This window comes from Gossypium arboreum, chromosome 5, assembly GCF_025698485.1.
Source record: "Gossypium arboreum isolate Shixiya-1 chromosome 5, ASM2569848v2, whole genome shotgun sequence".
Taxonomy (NCBI): Eukaryota; Viridiplantae; Streptophyta; class Magnoliopsida; order Malvales; family Malvaceae; genus Gossypium; species Gossypium arboreum.
Window position 1 is genome coordinate 71,230,842 of NC_069074.1, and position 8,853 is coordinate 71,239,694.

At 38.5% G+C, this 8,853-nt stretch overlaps 1 non-coding gene across 1 annotated transcript; it reads left to right on the forward strand.

Moving 5' to 3' along the window:
* Nucleotides 1-276: 276 nt before the first annotated feature.
* On the forward strand, nt 277-383 carry LOC128293582 (small nucleolar RNA R71). Its single transcript, XR_008283763.1, has one exon. It is a non-coding gene; the product is annotated as a small nucleolar RNA R71 (small nucleolar RNA).
* Nucleotides 384-8,853: the final 8,470 nt, after the last annotated feature.

An 8,853-nucleotide genomic window follows, 5' to 3' on the forward strand; every position in this document is an offset into this window, starting at 1 on the left:
TGTGAAGAATTAAGAAAACCATCAATCTTTTTATTTAAGAGTTCTACCTGATTAGAAAATATGGTGACTGAATCGGCGTTATAAACGCTGACTATTTTTTTTGGCTTTGTCCTCAAGACTTGCCACTGATAGTTATTCAGTGACATCTCTTCTATAAACTCATAGGCATCTTTCAGTGTTTTATTATTGATGGTTCCACCCGCCGCTACGTGAACCATTTGCCGAGTCGAAGGATTCAGACCATTGTGGAATGTTTGTACTTGGAGCCAAAGCGGTAACCCATGGTGAGGGCACCTTCTCAAAAGGTCCTTGTATCTCTCCCATGCATCGTTTAGTGTTTCTAAATCCATCTACACAAAAGGAGAGATATCATTACGTAATTTAGCTGTTTTAGCCGGTGGAAAATATTTTAGTAAAATTTTTTTGGTCATTTGTTCCCAAGTAGTAATTGGCCCTCGTGGTAACGAGTTCAACCACTGTTTAGCTTTGTTCCTCAATAAAAAGGGAAACAACCGAAGAAAAATGACATCATCAGAAATGCCATAAATTTTAAATGTATCGTAAAATTCCAGAAAGTTTGCTAAGTGAGCGTTAGGATCTTCATCCTGCAAACCATCAAACTGAACAAATTGCTGTATCATCTGAATAGCGTTAGGTTTTAATTCAAAAATATTTGCAGCTACAGCAGGTCTAACTGTGCTAGATTCAGTTCCTGTTAAAGATGGTTTAGCATAATCATACATAATGCATGGAGCAGGATTTTGATTAGCTGCAATTGCAGGAGGTAGCTGATTGCCTTGGTTTTTAGCCATCTCTTAGGTTGGGGGTTGAGTATTTTCTTCTTGCTCATTCTCCATGTATCTTAAGCTACACCTTATTTCTCTTTGGTTTCTACGAACCGTACGATCGACTTCTTCGTCAAAAAGTAATGGTCCCGACGGGTTTCTTCTAGTCATAAACTATAAAAAAGCCTGCCAAGAGAAGGAAAAAGTAAGTTAATAAATAATAATAAAATTAAATTAAATTGCAAGAAAAATAAATGGCTAAAGTAATAAAAATTAAGCGTTCCTAATATCTTAGTTCCCCGGCAACAGCGCCAAAAACTTGATCGCATTATTTCGTGATAGGTTTTAAATATTTATAATTAATCGTTCTTGAAACTAACTATTATCGTGATGTAGGCAAGTGTACCTATCGAACAGTAGTATAGTTTTAGCAAGACCGGATTGTCGAACCCAAAGGAACTAAAAGTACTGGTAATGATTGTCTTTTTATTATCTGGCCTAAGAATAATGGGGTTTTGTTTTAATTAACTAATTATCTAAACTAAGAACTCACAGAGAAAAGAATTGGGGAACTGCTTTTCGGAAAAATCGATTGACTTAAGACAATACTTAAGGAAAAATCCACCTAGACTTTACTTGTTATTCTGGCTCCGAATCGAACGATTTATTCATTCAACTTGTTTCGTAGAGATCTCTAAGTTATGTTATTATCCCTATTCAAGACTAATAACGTCTAATCCCTAGATTGAATACCCAAGACTTTTCTCTAATTAACACTCTAGGGTTGCATTAACTCGATCTATGGATCCCCTTATTAGGTTTCACCCTAATCTGGCAAAATCTTGTCACCCTATGTCTAGGCGCGCAATCAACTCCGCTTAATTATGATAAATGTACTCTTAGACAGGGTCTATTCCTCTTTCGAATAAGAGCTTATCTTGAATCAATACAAGAATTAAGAACACATAATTAAGAACAAGTTAAATATTTATCATACAATTCAGAAAATAATAACAAGATTCATCTTAGGTTTCATTCCCTCTAGGTATTTAGGGGATTTAGTTCATAACTAAATAAGAAAACATCTCAGAAAAATAAAGAATACAAAACATAAAGAAAACCCAAAACTCCTGAAGGGGAATTGAGGAGAGATCTTCAGTCTTGATGATGAATTCGGCTTCTGAGATGGATCAATCGGCTTTCTTGGAGTAATTCTTTACCCCCTATTCTTCGTCTCCTCTTTTCTCCTCTTCTAGGGTGTATTTATAGGCTTTGGAATGCCTATGAGCCCCTAAAAATGGCCTTTATTGGATTGGACTTAACTTGGGCTCGGCAGGGATACGCCCTGTGACACGCCCGTGTGCGATTACTTTAAGCCATGTTCGAGCCTGTTAGAATGGCACGGGCATGTGCTATACTCGTGTGAGGAAGTCTAGGCCGTGTTAAGTTCGTACTTTGGGCCATTTTCTCTTTTTTGGCCCGTTTCTTATTTTTTTCGCTCTCCTATGCTCTCCTAAGTATAAAACATGAAATTAAAGCATTAGAAGCATCGAATTCACCAATTCTAATGGAAAATCATCCATAAAATGCGTTAAACATGGGGTAAAAATATGTATAAATTACGGTTTATCAATTGATGACCTATTTGATCAGTTAAAGGGAGCCACTGTATTTTCCAAGATTGACCTGAGGTCAGGATACTACCAGTTAAGGGTAAAAGAATAAGATGTACTGAAGACTACGTTTCGGACAAGATACAGACATTATGAGTTCCTCGTCATGCCCTTTGGTTTGAAAAATGCCCTGGCGGTGTTTATGGATTTGATGAATTGCATTTTTTGACCGTATTTGGATAAATTTGTGGTGGTCTTTATCGACGACATACTAATTTACTTGCGTGATGAGAGTGAGCATGCAAAGTATTTGAGGACTGTATTACAGACCTGAGAGACAAACAATTGTACACCAAGTTTAGTAAGAACGAATTCTCGCTTAAGGAGGTTGGATTTTTAAGACATATTGTGTCGGGTGACAGGATTAGAGTTGACTTAAGCAAAATCTTGACTATTGTTGAATGGAAACCACCGAAGAATGTGACAGAGGTCCAAAGTTTTTTGGGTTTGGTCGGATACTAGAGGCGGTCTGTAAATGGATTTTCTGTGATAGCTACCCTGATGACACGACTATTGCAAAAAGATGTTAAGTTGAAATGGACAGAAAAGTGCCAACAGAGTTTCAAGCAATTAAAGACTTTACTTGCCAAGACCTTAGTGATAGTGCAACCAGAGTCGGGCAAGGAGTTTGTGATATATAGCAACGCCTCCTTGAATGGTTTGGGGTGCGTGCTTATGCAAGAAGGCAAGGTTATAGCCTATGCTTCAAGACAGTTAAAGCCATATGAGAAAAATTACCCGACACATGATCTAGAGTTGGCCGCCATCGTGTTTGCATTGAAGATTTGGAGACACCATTTGTATGGTGAGAAATGCCGAATATTTACCGATAACAAAAGTTTCAAATATTTTATGACTCAAAATGAGTTGAATCTGTGACAACGATGATGGTTAAAGCTAATAAAGGATTACGAGTTGGTGATTGACTATCACCTGGGTAAGGCGAACGTGGTCGCTGATGCCTTGAGTAGAAAATCATTATTTGCGTTGAGAGCAATGGATGCCCAACTGGCTTTATTAGATGATGGTTCGGTTCTAGTAAAGTTGAGAGCTAGATAGACATTTCTAAAAGAGATCTGTGAGGCTCAAAAAGATGATAAGGAGTTGCAAGCTAAAAAGACTCAGTGTGAGACGAATAATGAATCTGAGTTTCGTATTGGTGTTGATGGATGTTTAATGTTCAAAAATAGAGTTTGTGTACCCAATGGCAATGAGCTTATTCAGAAGATTTCACGAGAGGCACATAATGGTTGTTTGTCTGTCCATTTGGGCATTGTAAAAATGTATAACGTCCTGAAGAAAATGTATTGGTGTTCGGGGATGAAAAGAGATATTTCAGAGTTTGTTTCCAAGTTTCTTGTGTGTCAACAAGTGAAGGCTGAACACCAAGTACCTTCGGGTCTACATCAGCCTATAACAGTTCCAGAGTGGAAGTGGGATCGGATTACCATGGATTTTGTGATGGGCTTGCCGGTAACCCTGAAGAAAAAGGATGTTGTTTGGGTTATTGTGGATAGGTTAACAAAGTCAGCACATTTTATACCAGTGCGTACCTACTACTCCCTTGAAAGATTGGCTAACTTGTACGTTTCTAAGATTGTGAGGCTACATGGAGTGCCTTTGTCGATTATTTAGGATAGAAACCCGAGATTTACCTTGAGGTTTTGGAAAAAATTACAAGAGGCATTGGGAGCAAAGTTGAGTTTTAGCACGACATTTCACCTGCAAACTGACGGCCAGTCAGAAAGAGTGATTCAGATTTTAGAAAACATGTTGCAGTGTTGTATTCTCAAGTTTCAAGGCAGTTGGGAAAGGTACTTACCATTGATTGAATTTTCCTACAACAACAGTTATTAGACAAGTCTGAAAATGGCACCTTATGAGGCTTTGTATGGGCGAAAGTGTCGAACGCCCTTATATTGGACTGAGCTCAGAGAGAATTAGACTCACGGGGTCAATTTAATAAAAAAGACAGAAGAGAGAGTTAAAGTGATTAGTGACTGGTTAAAGGGCACCTCAGATATATAGAAATCCTACGCAGATTAAAAAACGAAAAGAAATTGAGTTTCAAGTTGGCAAAAAGGTGTTTTTAAAAGTATCCCCGTGGAAGAAAGTCCTTAGATTTGGTAGAAGAGGCAAGTTGAGTCCTCATTTCATAGGACCTTATGAGGTTATCGAGAGAGTAGGACTGGTCGCCTATCGATTGGCTTTGCTACTGGAGTTGGAAAAGATTCACGACGTGTTTCATGTATCCATGCTATGCCACTATAGATCAGACCCTTCGCATGTAATTGCGCCAATAGAGGTTGAGATTTATCCGAACATGACTTATGGCGAAGAGCCGGTCAAGATTTTGGCTCGAAAGGTCAAACAGTTAAGAAATAAGAGTATTGCACTCGTGAAATTTTGTGACATAGACATGGAGTCGAGGAAACCACATGGGAACCCGAGGAGACTATGATAGATCAGTACCCAAACTTATTCGTCGGTAAGATTTTCAGGGACGAAAATCCCTAAGGGGGAGAAATGTAACAGCCCGATTTAGGGCCTAGTCAGCATAGTGGTCTCGGGGCCACAAATCCAGAGTTGAGTAAATTATTTTATAATTATTTTGATGTTATAGCATGATTATATGAATGCATGGAAAATTTGGTGAGTTAATTTTGATGTTCGTGAGCTCAATTGAGAAAACAAATCGCTTAAAATACAAAAGTCCTATTTTGATAGCTAAAAGTGCCAAATAGCTAGAGAACCTAAATTGGGGGTCTTTAAAGGGCAATTAGACCCTAAGATTGTGTATGGCCGGCCATAGGAGGTAATTTGGTAAAAAAGTCCAAGTTTGGTGGGTTTGGTGGCTAATTTGACTAAAATAGAAATAAATAAAAGAAAGATGATATCATCCAATTTCCCATTTCTTCTCCACCAATTTTTCAGCCATTTTTGGGGGGTTTTGAGCTTCAAAAATTTCAACAACTTTAAGTCTTCACAAGTAAGTGATTTTAATGGCTTTTCTTGAATATTTTTGTACTTTTGAGACCCTTGAAGCATGAACTTTCAAATGAGGGTACTTTTTTGCAAAATGATTAAGAGTGTAGGGTTTTTCCATGAAAAGATTTGTAATTTTTACTGAGTTTTATGGAAGAAAATGAGTCTTGGGTGTCTTATAAACAACTTTTGTGAAAAAAGTTAGCATGAAAACACCTAAAAAGACCATTTTGCACAAGTTGTAAAATAGATGTTAAATATGTGAAATAGTGAGAATTTGGAGTTGCTATAAGAGTAAAAAGGGTTCGGCTAGGCTTAAGATGCGAAGAAAATTGATAAAAATCAATTTTTGAGCCTAGGGGTAAAATGGTCATTTTGTCAAAGTCTAGGGGCAAAATAGTCATTTTACTAAAAATATGAATTTTCGAATGCCTAATTTTAATTATTAACTAAATAAGTGCATTTTCCTATTATAGATCAAGAAATATCGAATCCAAACCTAAACTGGGGGAAAGCCAAGCAAATCGACTAGTTGCCACATTTTGTAATCCGAGGTAAGTTGTGTGTAAATAGTACAACTACAATATGAATGTAGGTGTTGAATTGTACTTGAACTTAACATAGCATGAATTGCTTGGTTTTGGAATTGAGAAAGCAAGACGAAAATAGAGATAGTAGTGTTCCTGTTTGAACCTAGGAAATAAATCGAATATTCATGCCATAGCATATGGGCTATTGTGAGCTAGTGTAAGACATGTCTGGGACATGCATTGGCCACACTATGAGAGCCAATGTAAGACCATGTCTGGGACATGGCATCGGCATTGAGATGAGTGCTAGTGTAAGACATGTCTGGGACATGCATCGGCCTCGAGACTTAAGCCAGTGTAAGACATGTCTGGGACATGCATCGACTACGAGAGTGTCAGTGTAAGACCATGTATGGGACATGGCATCGACACAGATATTCTAGAGCTTGTGTAAGACCATGTCTGGGACATAGCATCAGCACCTGTACCCATGTTTGAGGCTAAATGAGTATTCGATAATGTTCCAAATAGTTCAATGGTAAAAATATGATTTCAAGTTAACAAGGAAAGTATAACCTCGTTGTGAGTGACACAGGTACCTATTTGGTATGTATGAAATGTAAGCTCAATATACGCTATATGAGGTGTATTGAGTTTTGATGAGTAAGTTTTGCTTATGCCACTTGTGTATTATGATACTTGTTGATGAATGGCAAAGTTATGTTGTATAATTAATTATGTGCAACTTACTAAGCTTTATGCTTACTCCCTCTTATTTTCCATTTTCTTATAGTGGCACCTATCTAGCTCAAGGATCAACAGAAGTCAGAGATATTGATCACACTATCAATCAAAGCTTTCGGTATAATTTGATTTATATTTTTGAATATGGCATGTATAGGTCTTAGACTTTGCTATTTTTGTGCCATTGAAAACTAGCCAAATGTGTTGGCTTGGGTTGAGAACCCTTCATTTTGTATTAAGCCTTGAATGATGGTTAATATTTATTTTGATTTATATACAAAGAGGTTATTTTCATAGATAAGTAAAATGCACAAATGGAATGTTGTTTATTGTGGTTGATTGGGTTGCTCGGAATAGTCTTATCTTGAATGCGGTTGTTACCATGCAGGTTGTGTAAGTAAGGGTGGCAAATAGGCTAGGTAAATAGCCTTATATTGTCCACACAGGTAGACACACGGGAGTGTGTCTAGACTGTGTGTTACACACGGTCTACCCTATGGGCGTGTGGTCCGGCCGTGTGTCCCCTGTACGTAAAGATTTCAAGTCAGTATGCATGATAATAAACACACGGCCAGAGACACAGCCATGTGTCTCAGCAGTGTGATGGACACGGCCTAGCACACGGGCGTGTGCCTTGGCCATCTGACATTTTGAGGATGCAGATGTCAAAAACAGAATGTCCATGTTTTTGCACATGGGCTAGGACACGGGCGTGTCATAGCCGTGTAAAGGACACGGGCCAGGCACACGGGCGTGTGCCTGGCCATGTGAAACCCCTATAGGTGTACATTTAAAATTATTTCCACACGAGTGGAGGACACGGGCGTGTCCCTATATTGCTTAGGCTGTGTGAGTCACACGCGCCATCACATGACCATGTCGAAATGGCCACACGGGTGTGTTACCCTTCCATAAGGGAGTGTGCCTTGTTTCAAAGTCAATTTTTTTATAGATTGTTGAAGGACCCTGGTTGATCCCGAACAGTTTTCAATGGTCGATTTGGGGCTCTAGGCTCATAACAAGTAGTTTAAAGTAGAAATTGAAAAAGTTTTAAATTGGACCGAGTCTGGGTGACTTGCAAACATTTGGGTGCATGAGATCGAGTTAGGTAATGCCTCGTATTCTACTCCAGTATGGGTTATGGATATGGGGTGTTACAGATCATGTTCTGACTCTAATCCATCAGCTACACCCGCTACCCCTTCTTCTTCAGCTGCATCTTCTTCTAAATCTGCGCCTTCATTGTCTTGTTCAACCAAAGGGTTCAATGTACCCTTGCCAAGCTCGATTGTAGGGAGTAAGTCATCAGTTCTTCTGTACCCTAATTACCCGAAAAAATTTGCATCGTATTGTGAACTAGCGTAGGATAATGGTCCCCTAATATAAGTGCTTCCTCCCCAAGATATCTATCCATCAAAGTTGAAATCGAAAGCACTGATTGAATGTTGTACCCAGGTTTTATGGTTTGGGTTATACTCAAACCCCGATTGATAGTGGCTGCCAAAGTTTAATTTAGTGCAGAAATCGAATAATGTCTACCCATTGATTTTTCGAGGACATCATAATAGGAGCTTTGTAACAAACCAGTGAACCCACCGTACAACCAGGTGTAGTAGGACTTACTGTTTGTGCTTCAATTCTAACATTAGTCGCAACAGTGTTTGAAGATGGACTAGCTCCATCAGCCTCAGCAAACTCAACATATAACTCCATTAAAGTATTTCCACTTAAGTAGTGTCATGATATGATTGTCTCTAGCTCGATCTCACCTTTTACATCAAATAACTCATACTTGAAGGGGTCAACTGATGCCAAATATCTTCATTGCAAGCTTGAATTCTTCCCCAGCTTAAACCCCTGACTTTCCTCCTAATTCTAGTCTGTAGCTCACGCAATTGAATGGTTGTAACACCCTTTACCCATGTCCGATGCTGGGACAGGATACGAGGCATTACTAGACTTAAACGTAGTCAATCATGCAAACCCGGCCATAAAATTTCATTCATATTTTGAAATATTCAATCATCCCCTTATTTGGGTCTACGAAACTCAAATCATACTTTAGAAGGGGCTCGAGACTAAATTAAGAACCTCCAAAAGTTTTATATCACTTAGAAAATTTTTCATGTTTTAGAG